This window comes from Triturus cristatus, chromosome 1_1 (assembly GCF_964204655.1).
Source record: "Triturus cristatus chromosome 1_1, aTriCri1.1, whole genome shotgun sequence".
In the NCBI taxonomy this organism is placed as follows: domain Eukaryota; kingdom Metazoa; phylum Chordata; class Amphibia; order Caudata; family Salamandridae; genus Triturus; species Triturus cristatus.
The window spans coordinates 764,241,945-764,254,767 of record NC_140579.1 but is presented as its reverse complement, the minus strand read 5'-3'; the positions used below and the strand labels follow the sequence as shown (position 1 = coordinate 764,254,767).

The 12,823-nt window shown below is 41.6% G+C and overlaps 1 long non-coding RNA gene across 1 annotated transcript; it reads right to left on the bottom strand.

The window, feature by feature from the left end:
• Positions 1-10,866: 10,866 nt before the first annotated feature.
• On the bottom strand, positions 10,867-12,461 carry LOC146871049 (uncharacterized). The gene is made up of 3 exons (XR_014959493.1): positions 12,345-12,461; positions 11,833-11,988; positions 10,867-11,244 (listed from the first exon to the last, which is right to left on the bottom strand). It is a non-coding gene; the product is annotated as an uncharacterized LOC146871049 (long non-coding RNA).
• Positions 12,462-12,823: the final 362 nt, after the last annotated feature.

Here is a 12,823-nt window from a genome sequence, read left to right as displayed (position 1 = left end):
AATTCTGTTGATATTGAAGGAATTATGTTAGCGAATGTTAATCTTAAAACATCTGTCTATGCAGATGATGTCCTATTATATTTTAGCAATCCGGCCACATCTCTATTGGCTGTTTTAAATGTCATACACAAATATTCTACTGTTTCTGGTTATATCTTGAATACTCATAAAACAGAATTTTGTCCCCTGAACGTGCACTGTACACCCTCAATACTGGACAATACTAAAATTATTTGGCAAAAAGAGGAAATTCAATATTTAGGTATAGTCTTTTCACTTCCTTTAAAGCACTCTGTTACTCTGAACTGTGACTCTTTATTTACCAAAATTGCAGAAATATTTTGTCAATAGTTCACCTTACACTTATCATGTTGGGGGAAACTTGAAACGTCAAAATGGTATTAGCTACAATTATTTTCTATACCTTGTCTATGATCCCTATAAGATTGCCCCTCTCAGTCTACAAAAAATTTGATAAGCTTATTTCTAAATTTATTTGGAATCACAAATCTCCTCGTATTGCTTACAGTAAACTTAAACTGTCTAAACTGAATGGAGGATTTGGTATGCCTGATTTTTTCAAATATCATAAAGCATTTATTTTAAAGCAAGGTTAACTTTGGTTCTCGTGCCTGGACCCTAACTATTATCCTAAATGGTTATTGATTGAGCGCAATTTAGTATCACCATTTCCTCTCCCATCACATTTGTCCATGTCTAATTCAAATACACTTTTTAAATCCTACCCCATTATTGAATCCACTAAACTGATTATTAATGATGTTGACGCATCCTTTTCATCACAAATTTCAGATTCTACTATGAACTCCCTTTGGCATAATCCTGCATTAAAATGTAATTGTACAATCACATTCTGTAAATTATGGATTTCGGCTGGCATTTTCTTTCTCCAGGATATTTATGAAGAGATGGCTTTATTATCCTTTTCTGAACTACACGCCAGATTAATGTTACCTAATACCGAAGCCATTAAATATGAACTTTCTTTGTAACACACTGCTTAACACCTTTCCAAATGTGCTTCCCCAAATTAAGACTCCAGATCCGGTATGTTGTATTAAAACATTTTCAGCTTCCCAACATACTGTCTCTAAATTTTATAAACAATATCATTGTACAAATGCTACTAACTTTATCTTTTTATCCACTTTTTGGAATGCAGAACTTTCCCTGAATCTTTCGTTAGAAGAGTGGAGACAAATATGGGCCATCAATATTTCAGGATGGTTTCCTTTATCATTATCCCAAACCAACGCCTTTATTTTGTTCAATTGTCTATGGACTCCCTATAAATTGTTTAAGGCTAAACTTATAGACTCACCACTTTGTTGGAACTGCAAATGTTATGATGGTACTTTGAAACATATGCTTTTTGAATGTAATATAATAGCTAGATTCTGGAAAAAGGTTTGGGATATCATTGTTAAAATACTTCCTAATTCTGAGTCTCTAACTTACACAACATACTTATTGGTAAATCTTACGTACTATCATTTACCCTATTGGAGCCCCAGTCTATACTTTTTAATCTTCTTATCTCTATTACTATTAAATTAATTACTTCCAATTGGAAATCATCAGAAACAATATCAATCCATGCATAGTGGTCATATGTTATTTTTATTAGGTCTCGTCTTGGCAGCGCATACGTTGTCTCAGCGAGACCTAAAGTAATCAGTATGTTGGCTGAAACTTTGTCTAATTTGTTTTTCCGCTTGTGATTGGTTTACCTGAGGCATTGATCTTGTTTTCATGCTTTCAGTTGGCTGTTGATCCTCTAGTTACTTCCGTGTAGTTCCGAAGCAGCGGCGCCTAAGTACAGTTTTCGTCTGCTCCACTCGCACTTGTTTTAATTGCCTGCAGTGTTCCATCTGTTTCTCACGCCGCGTTTGTTAATTTATTTTGACAGACGCGCTCCCCGTGTTTGCGATAGAACGGCAGCATTCCTCCAGCCCAGCATGCTACTTTCAAGCCAAGTCGTATCACTTGGCTTTGCTAATCCATCAGTAAATGACTTTCCCTCCCCCGTCGGCACCACGGAGACAGCTTGTTTCTCATCATAACGGCATTTGCCTCAGTTAAGCAATGAGAAAAGAACCTAGTGCTGAAAAGTGGAATACTCTAGCTCATATACAACTGAAAAGTTTAGTGATTGTTAATGCTAAGTCAAAAGAGGAATATACTTTATGAGACAGAGACAGGCCTGCTCCTAGCAAGGCTCTGGCACAAAGTCTGGTGCGTGTCAGTATGTGGGGATATTTCCATATATTTACAAGTTCTGGAATTTGGAAATGTTGGCGATGTAGCTTTCGGCAGCAGCAGCACCCTTGAGAGGGCGCGCCATCTGCCCCTTCTTCTTGGCGCTCAAGAAATTTACATTCAAGCAGAGAGGCATTATTTAGCTGTTATGCAGAATCAAATGATTGGAAAACTCGGAGACCTGCTTTAAGTAGGCCAGGCTCGGTCTTTCCAAGCAGGGCGCCAGGATTCACATGTTAATAGAAAGCTATAGAAGTGACTGCCAAGGGAGGCGAGGGGTGTGTGTGGGGTGGAGGGGGGAGGAGAGATTACTGCTGGCACTCAGGGCCCTCCCCATGTCCGCCTCTCCATTTGAATAGGGAGAGCCCAAGGATTACAACGCCTTGCAATCCAAAGGACTATTCATGGCCGTCACCTGTCCTTATTGCATTGAGATACATCTCAGTCAGTGGTTCGGCCTGCGGCATAACAAAACCTTAGGGCCCCCCCCTGCAATATACTGCAAGGGGGCCCCCTTATTCGATCAGTCTACCACCCGCTGGTTTAAAGCACCTCACCCTCATAACCTACCTCAAAGCTAGCAGCAAGGTTTTCACTGATACAAATGGCTTCAAGGAAATCAACAAGTTCTGTAGTCAGGGAGACATTAGGGTATATAAAAACTGCTTTTTGGTGTTATTGAGTTACAAAATTGAGCTATAGGGGGAAAAAGGGGAAATGCTTGGTGACATGAAGGGATCCCAGGGCACAGCCATAGGGCTACGAGCATTTCAAATTTAGTAGTGAGCAAAAGTGATGCCTTTGTGCTACTGAGCATTCCATTTGCATTGCACCAATGGACAATGTTACCGGTCATTTTAATCTCTCACATTTCTTGCTCAATCTTTCCCAGTCAGTCTCTCATCTTTAGCCCTCATTCTTTCATCACCTTTTCTGCTTTGAACAGTTCACCTGATTTCTTATTCTTCCAGCACTGCTACCCTTCTCTGGCATAATTAGGCTGCTCTCCCACTAACACTGATGTCATTTACCTTTGCCATTCTTATTTCTATCATTCACAGTTTCCCCTCTCCCCCTTCCTGTTCTGTTCTCCCTCCCAGTCCTCCTAATTCCACTTCTGTCTTCCTGTTTCATCAATTTTTTTGAGTTTCCTCTTCAAACACAAGATTCTGTCCCTCATTCTCATGCTGCTGTCATGATCCCTCACACTTCCCCTACTTGTTCTGAAAATTTCTCCCTCTGCTCTATTCCTCCTGGGTTTCTTTGCACCTCAGTCTCTCATTAGTTCACTCTAGCTCTTCCGATTTGCTGCTTACCTTCAACTCTGATTCTCTCATTCTCTAAACTATACCTCTAACTTTTCGCACTCACCTCTATCTTTCCCAGTTTTACTGCCACCCTATGCCCAGCCTCCTCTCCTTCCAGATATTTACCTTCAACTTGCACACACCACATTCTCTAATATCTATATTACCCCTCCCTCTCACATTTTATTTGACCTTAGACCACTAAATATCTCTCTTCAGTTCATTTCTTACTTTCCACTTTATTGTTCTCATTCTCTCACTATCACCTCTCAATGTTACTCTCAGAACTGTCTCTGATTTTCGTGCTTCTGCATCCCCAGTTTCCAAACTATCTTCTTCGTTACCCCTTTCGCTTATTTCCAAACTCCTATCACACTTGTTTCCTTCATAGATACCACTCTCATTCCCATGCACCTACTTACTTCTTGTTTCTGTCTTAATTTTATTACTCAGATTTTTCCTTTCAGCTCACTCAACTTCAGCTTCCCCTACTCCTTACCCTTTTTAATTCCATATTCTACACTTGTGTCATCTCTCTTTTTTTTCTGTCAGTTCATTTCTTTATGTGCATTTTTGTCCCCTTCATTTTTCTTTCCGATTTCTTATTCATCTTGTTTTTCTTAGTTATTACCCCATTTCTTATATCTCTTTTGCTTTTCCTTTATCACATGATTTCTTTCTCATGTGTTATCCCCATTCCTTTCATTCTCTTCCATAGAGGTTTTTTTCATTCTTTTTCTTTTTTCAACCCCTCACTTTTCATTTCCCCATTCATTGTCTCTCCCTTTGCCTCCACTTGATTGCTCCTTTTCCTTCACTGTTCCTTTTCTTCTCTCTTCTTTCTTTTAACTCTTATTGTCTTAGCATTTCTATGTCACCATGCTTGACTCCTAAAACTATACCCTCAATTTTGTCACATACTTCTCCACACTGGGTATTTATGACCCTCAGCCTAAGTGTATAGGATTATTTTCAAAACTTGGAATAGAATTCAATGGCCAAAGCTGCATTAGAGCAACATTCTTACTCAAACAACAGGTACAGCATCAACAGGAGTAGTTCAGGTTTCTCACACACACACACACAAAAAGCTGTCCATGGGTAGCAGCAGTGCAACCTTCATTCACACACCCACAGCGGGTACTATGCAGGTAGCAGCATTGCAAAGGAGAGGAAAATGTCCTCATGCAGGTTATGCACAAGCAGCACCGCTGTAAGTTTTCTTCACACAAAAGACAAATAGCACAGCAATGTACTACAAGCTTTCCTGATGCAAAATAGGCATACCAGAGGCAACTTCAGTGCAATCTTCCTTCACACAAAGAACAGGCATGCCACGAGCAACAACACTGCAAACTTTTCTCGCACAGAAAAGGTACAGCGTGGACATCAGCATTCAAATCGCTATCACATCAATGCGTTACTGTGAGCATTAGTGCAAGCCTCCCTAGAAAAACAGGTCCAGCATGGACAGCAGATGCGAAAGTTTCTCGCGCACTAAACATGAAAAATATGAGCATGAGCTGTAGAGGTCTCTCTCAAGAAACAAATACAGCACAGGAAACATGAGTACTGCAAACATCCCTTACAAGAGCGATACACTATGGGAAACTCGTAGCAATGACAGCCACCTTCATTAGAGTGGTACTGTAGTGGCAGCAGCTGTGCAAGCATCTCTCACCCAAACAGGTAAAACACCACAGCAGCAGAGCAAGCCTATGTGACAAAACATGTGATGAAGTATGAAGGGATAGGTGTGCACAGGTGCCAACATGTCACATGCGGCGCCGGCAGTCATTCCTGGCATATTTTCCAAAAGCAAAGTGCAAAAAAGGATTTCTGATCCCAAGATAAACACAAAATTACAAGTTCCAGAATGCACAGTGATCTTGGATAAAAAGCTAGAACCAGCTGAGGTTTCTCATATGATGGCAGGAAAGTGTGGGTGTAAGTGAAAGCGTACACACCACTATGTCAAATTTGCTAGGTATGAATCATAAAATGTGATTAAATATACAACCTCAGTGTAATATCAGGTGCATTTGGGTTATGCATTTAAGAAGCATTTTTTTAAAGTCTTGTAACTTTCAGAGTTATAATATATAGGTTTTAGAGATACCTGCAGGATCAAATATGCTTTTTAAAGATAATGTATTTTTATTTTACCAATGGTTCCAATTTACCTTATGGGGTGTGCCTGGGTTCCATTTCACTATGTGTTTTTTGCTATCTGTATATTATTTTCAGCCGTTCAGGCCATTTTTAAATGAACATGAAAAAACTTAGTTTGGAGAGTTCATAATGATCTAAGTAAAGAGGTAAGTCAGGGGATTCTGCACCATGGAAAATGAAATATGGATGGGTGATTGGCACTGTGTCTCACTTTCTGAATCCAGGGCAGATTACAAAAACTCCCAGGGCTGGGTTTCGCATTAGAGGCACCCAGTATGACATGTATGTATAAATCAATGTTAGGAAATGTTACATAAGACAATGTTAGCAGCAAGATGTAAGAATCATGTCATCCTCACTGATAGGCATTATAGGCCACATGTATCATGCATTCTACCTGTCACAAATGGCCCGATCCACAGAATCGGGCTGTTTGAGACCAGTAAAATGCTTTATGGTATGTATGAATTCCAATTTGCGCTTCAGTAACATGTTACCGAATCGCAATTTGGAATAGCAAATACATACTGATTCAGTTTTAGTAAGTGGCGTGTTCAGGGTGTCCCTTCCTAATATTAAATCGCAGTGGTATGTATGAATGGTTAGCGACTGAAATCCAGTTGCAAAACATTCTCATTTTACCATCTACTTCAAGTAGGTTTTAACCCATTCGCAAATGTCCTTCTTTGTGAATGTTCGTAAAAATGTTTTTAAGAGCAGGCAGGGGTCCCACGGACCAATACCTGTTCTTAAAAATATGTAAAGAAAACTTTTCATTTTTCTTTTTTAAACGCAACCCGTTTTCCTTTACGGAAAGCATCACTAACCCCAGCAGGCCACCACCCCTTTGATTTTTTAAATTCTTAATGGGTCGCACATTGCAACCTGCCTCATTAATATCAATGAGGTAGGTCGATTTGCGACCCTTTAGGAAACACTAAATGAAACTCATGGAGTTTCACTCATTCAAATAGCGGTTGCCTAATTGCGATTCGCAGAGAATCGCAATTAGGTAATTGCTGGTTGAAATTATGCTACATGTGGCCCTATATGCTAAGAGTGATTTCTCGGGAGAAACACAAACTCAGAATTTAAAATGTAACAGTGGTTGGGGTTGTATATATCAATGAGAAGTTTTTTACTACTCAAAGGAACCCTTTTTAGCAACCTTACAATAACAAAAGTTTGAGAAAAAAATAAGGTTCTAGGGTTATGCCTTACAGTTTGCATGCAGCTCTTTGATAATGGTACATAGCTCACTGTGCTATATTATGAGGATTATAGCTTAGGAACTGCAAGTACCAAAACATTCTCTGTGAGAAAAGCAGTAGCCTACTGAGCTATGACCACAAAATTCTAATCTGTGATCTGCTTGTTACACAATTGCAGCAGGCTCATTAACCCTTCTGTGGTACTTAATAAGCCAAAACCACGACTAGACAAAAAACTGTTGTATCCAGCAAGTATATTATTCAGTAGAGTTAGCTTTCTGTTATTATTGTGCCTTGAAAAATTTGGGGCACACAAAGATCTTCACAGGCTGCTTTGTCTCCCGTCATCTGACCTGTCTTAAAGATGCAGAGGCCCTGTATGTGCAGCAGGAAAAGAGTGAACATTTTAACCCACCAAGAGCCCCTCGCTTTCGAATGAAAGGCACTCTTCAGTGATTTTTAGGTCTCGCCTGACCCAGCGCTTGCGCTGGTCTGGCCGAGACTTTAAGTGAGGGTTTCAAAAAATGCTACCGCCGGCTACAGCATGCAGTGCATGTGCGCGGGCGCACGCTTGAGCAGAGGCGCCATATGGCGTGATTACTGCTGCGCACGCACCACTCACGCACCTGCACTGCAAGCAGTGGCCGGCGGAAGCATTTTGCCCCGCGATCACTTTCGCTTTGGCCCCGCGGCATGCTTTTTGCGCGCGCTTGTTTCCAATTTATATTTCAGACAGTGTGACACAAAAATACTGGGGGATAGGTTATCTTACTCCATCCACACGCAGGGAGTGAATCATATGTAATAGCAATTCTTTATGAATGATGTGTGGGAATTTTCTGTTCCATGCAGCTTTAAAGCTCTCAGCTTGGAAAATGCACTCTCTTACGTTTTGAAACCTCAGTTGGTTAATGCAATCACTGCAGATGTTTTGTGCATTACCTCGGAAAAACAAAATGAAGTCCTGGTTGGTGCAGTGGGGAATAATGCCTTCTGTATTATAGTGCTACGAGGTCTCACTCTGTAACTGAAAGCTCTGTAAATATGTATGCCATTGTTTTAAAAATGTACTGCACATAGTAGAAGAGAGGCTGCCGTGGATGGTCATCCTGAAAAGAGGCATTAGGCAAGTGAACTTCCATTTCACGGGTTAGCTGCATTTTCAAGATATTTATAAAGCTTCACATTGCTTAAAAAAGTTTAATTTCTGATATTCATCTCCCGTGCAGGTCATTGATTGGTTTTACTGTTTAGAAAGAGTCATTCTAAGTGTCAACAAATTTTGCAGTATGATTGTCACTCATAAGTACATTAAAAACATTGAAATGCTATATAAGGAATCAAAAAACTTGGCAATATGTACGTACAACATAATTGCCATTAGATGCCTCGGCACTGCAACTGGCGATCCTTCTTCCTGGGGGAATATTGTTCACGGACAGACAAATGCCACAGTGGTCAGTCATGAAAACAGTCATGTTGTGGGGCTGCTACATGTCAGGAAACATCTCCTCGGAGACTATGATTGGCGAATATAGACTACGACCTAGATACTTCCTGACGCATGGGTCCCTGATACATACGTTCTAGCAACCCAGGGGCACTGTGACGCAGGAACCCTATGCACTGATTTCCTAAATGCTATTTTTACTATGGGAGGCCGTAAGATGTCACATTGCTGTACAAAACCGTATACAAAAATAACTGGTCCAAATGTTAAAGCGGGGCAAATAAAACAAACATCAATCATCACTTATCCTACATTGGGATAGTGTAGAGAAAATGTAATATCATGTAAAGCGCCTCAATACATCCAGATCGAGTTCACGCTATATAAAAGTGCCAAAAACAGCTTCCTCCTTACGTAGGTTGCCAAGGACTGGGATCCACTACGTAAGCGAATGGGAGGAGCTTTCTTCAATTGGTTACAAACAAAGAGGATAACTTTGTCGCCGAGGCTACATAACAGCCTGCCGCTGGGGTAGTCACACTTACAGACTGCTAAGCTGTTACCTTGCTGCCCACCTACGCTCTTTCCATTGCAGACTTCTATCACAAACTTCCATGTGCTTATCTGCCACGGGTTCCCATGCCGGCAGAATCCGCCCCCTCCAGATTTAGCAACCTTGCCGGGACGTCACGTTTTCCACTTTCGGGTAAGAGGCCGCTGTAATGTGACTATGGCAACGCCATAGGCATCCTACGTTGCTCACAGTCGCAGGGAGCACTAAGGCTAGGGAAAGGAAAACGGACCGACTTGAGCGATGGAGGAGGGTAAGATGTGTGTAGAGCAGCACAAAGCTTGAGAGTCTTTATGAGCTAAGATGTCAAAAAAGGTTATGATTGCCGGTTTACGTTTTGCAAACACACAACCACAACCACACCCAACCAAACCCAAACAACCAAAACACACACACACAACCACACACACAACCACACACACACACACACACAACCACATACACACAGACAACCACAACCAACCACCCAACCACACACACAACCACACACACAACCACACACACAACCACAAGCACACACAACCAAACACACAACCACACACACAACCACACACACACAACCACACACAACCACACACACACACAACCACACACACACAACCACACACACAACCACACACAAAACCACACACCCACAACAACACACACACTCAACCACACACACACTCAACCACACACACACTCAACCACACACATACTCAACCACACACACACAACCACACACACAACCACACACACACAACCACACACACAACCACACACAAAACCACACACACACACAACCACACACACAACCACACACACAATCACACAACCACACAACCACACACACACACAACCACACACACAACCACACACACAACCACACACACTCACACACACACAACAACACATACACACACAACCACACACAACCACACACGCAACCACACACAACCACACCCACACCCACAACCACACCCACACCCACAGTCACACCCACACCCACAACCACACACACAACCACACACACAAACACAACCACACACACAACCACAACCACACACACAAAGGGAGGAGACAACTGCAGCAGGAACTTCGGCTCGATCAGGACAGCAGAACCACCGGAAAAGGAACCCCTTGGCACGACCTGGGCAGCAAGAAGTTGTCACTGGAGACATCGTGATCCTATGAACAATAGTGTCATCAATGATCTAATCCAAACTGTAAACTGTGACAAATAACATCCCTATATATTGCAGTACCACAAAAACAGCAACAAGCATTGGCATAGCCAATAGGTCTCGCCTTTGGGACCTTATAAGTGTTTTGCCATGCAACAGTTGTTGTTGCACCAAGGATATTGTGCTGCATAACTAAAAACGTATAAGGTCCCAAAAGTGAGACCTATTGGATATGCCAATGCTTGTTTTTTTTCTATTCACCTCTGCCACTAATGATAGACCCCCAGCCAGCCTCTGTAGCTTTTTTTTTCCAGCTGGATCTATAGGGGGGCCCCTCTGACCTCTAGGGTGCAGGGGCCCCCCGCACCACGGGGGCTGCGGGGGCCTCTGTTATGCCCCTGGGTTCGGCTGATGACTATCAGCATCCTGACCCTTCAACTTTCCCACCTCCCACGCGCATAGACTTGGTGGAAATTCACAGCGCGTTTTCAGTGCTGCTTTGTTCGGTCCTGAGCATGACAGATGCGCTGAAAGGAGGCTGTGCGCTGCAGGGTGAAGGAGCAGAGCTGGTCACTTGTGTGTTTACCACAATATCAACAAAAGATACCAGCTGCCTACAGCATAGGGATATAGATAAGCCAAAAAATGGGTCAAGGTTAAATATGCAACCACACACCAAGACTGACAATAGGGGATTAGAAAAGAGCCTCTGTGAAATACACAGTATCAATTTATTTTCATATGACAAATCAGGATAATGATCAATAGAAATCATTAATTTCACAAAAATAGAAATATATAAGTCCCACACTAAACAAAACAGTCATACTTACATTCATTCCCACAGCATACTCATATATTCAACAAACACATAATCAAAACAAATTGGTTCATAGATAGGTTAAAAACAATCGAGATCCAAGGGATAACAGTTCCAATACTCGTGTTCTCCCAGTAGTATGGGGAGACAGGGTCTCCAAATATACACGAGACAGTGAAGGCCAACGCACATTTCGGTGTTGAGCCCACGGGGGCTACACCTTCATCAGGGCAGTAGATGTTACAATCGTGTGGGACACACAAATAGCACCTAAAAACAATAAAAGTATAGAAAAGGAAAACTTAGATAACACATTAACTGTATATGTACTTTGATGAATCACTAGTCACTGTCTAGCATATCAAACAGTAGTTACATTGATAAACTAGTAATCCAAAAGGCTTTGTTATAATTATTTAAAACCAGTGTCAGTCGAGGTGGGGTCCAAATACGAAGAGATGATAGGGGGGGGATTAACCCATAATTAATAGAACGAAGTGCACCAACAGTGACCTTCACGTGAATAAAAAGCCAAGATGTGATAAAAGTATAGAATTCAACGCAACACCCGTGATACATAGGAAAAACAATAATAACAAAGGGTGCAGGAAAGACCAGATAAGAACATAGGATGATAAAGTAGGTTCCAACTAACCCAGATGGAGAGGAGAATTAATAGCTTGATAGGATGTAGGGCCTTAATATCAACCTCTAATTAAAGAGGGAGTCAGGGCCTCAGGAGGCTCGTAGGAATAGGGTTCTATAGCAGTGGTAACAATACAAATAGGAGGAAATCAGGGATGGGAATCATAGGGAAAGATATATATCGTGATAGGTGTATTATTGAATATTGCTTACCCAGAGGATTGATAATGCAGCAGGCTTATAGCTCGTTCAACATATAGAGGGCCAGGTTGCGCATAAAGGATAAGAGGGAAACGTCGAGATACATCTCCGATGAAAAGTTTCAACGGGCGTGTCAAATCCGCCGATCAGTTAGTATTTAGCTGATTCCTATACAGCACGGAAATGGTGAAATAAGGTAATGAGGAAGGATAAAGAAAAAAGAAGAAAAAAGATAAAAGATTGCATAGTTACATAAATACATGTTTTGGCCTGACAAACTGCTGGGGTCAACAGGTCTAGAATATAGATTGCGCGAAGAAATGATATGAGTTTATGATAAACTGAGACACGTGCAAAACAGTTACCTAGCGAGCCGACTGCATGTACTAGAATAATTAAGCCGGCATCCCTGGCACTTGATTAACTGAGAAGCATATATAGAGGGTTGGATGGACAGCGAAAAAGACAAAGCCAACCCGGGAAGTCAGCACAAATGGCCAGATCGTAAAGGCAAAGGGTCTTACCTTTAGTCATCTTAGATCATAGCGAAGGATAGAGGGGCCGGATCACCAGGTCAGGAACTAGTACTTTCGTGTACACATCACCGGACACCAACAGTTAAGGACTACTTTACGTCCTTAATAAGTACGATGGAGGGTCTCGCGAGAGCTTGTTGGTAACGCGAAACAAAAATAGAGATAGGGCATCCATTCCGCGCGCCTGATGAAAAGAGAGGCGGCGGCCATATTGGAAAAGAAAACCAAAAAGGGCTGATCATAGGAGATAAAGGGGAAGATATCCTAAGTTAAAGGAGAGGCATCAAAATCACCGGTGAACAACAGAGTTTATTAGCCAAATATGGCCAAAATCGATCTAGTCAGAAGAGAAATAGGAATCATTACAAAATATGTAATGAGTTCAAATAATGGCGTTTTCCCAGGGGCAGATTTCATTAAGACCTTGGGCTACCGCATTTAGAAAGTAAATCCAGAAGACTTCCCTC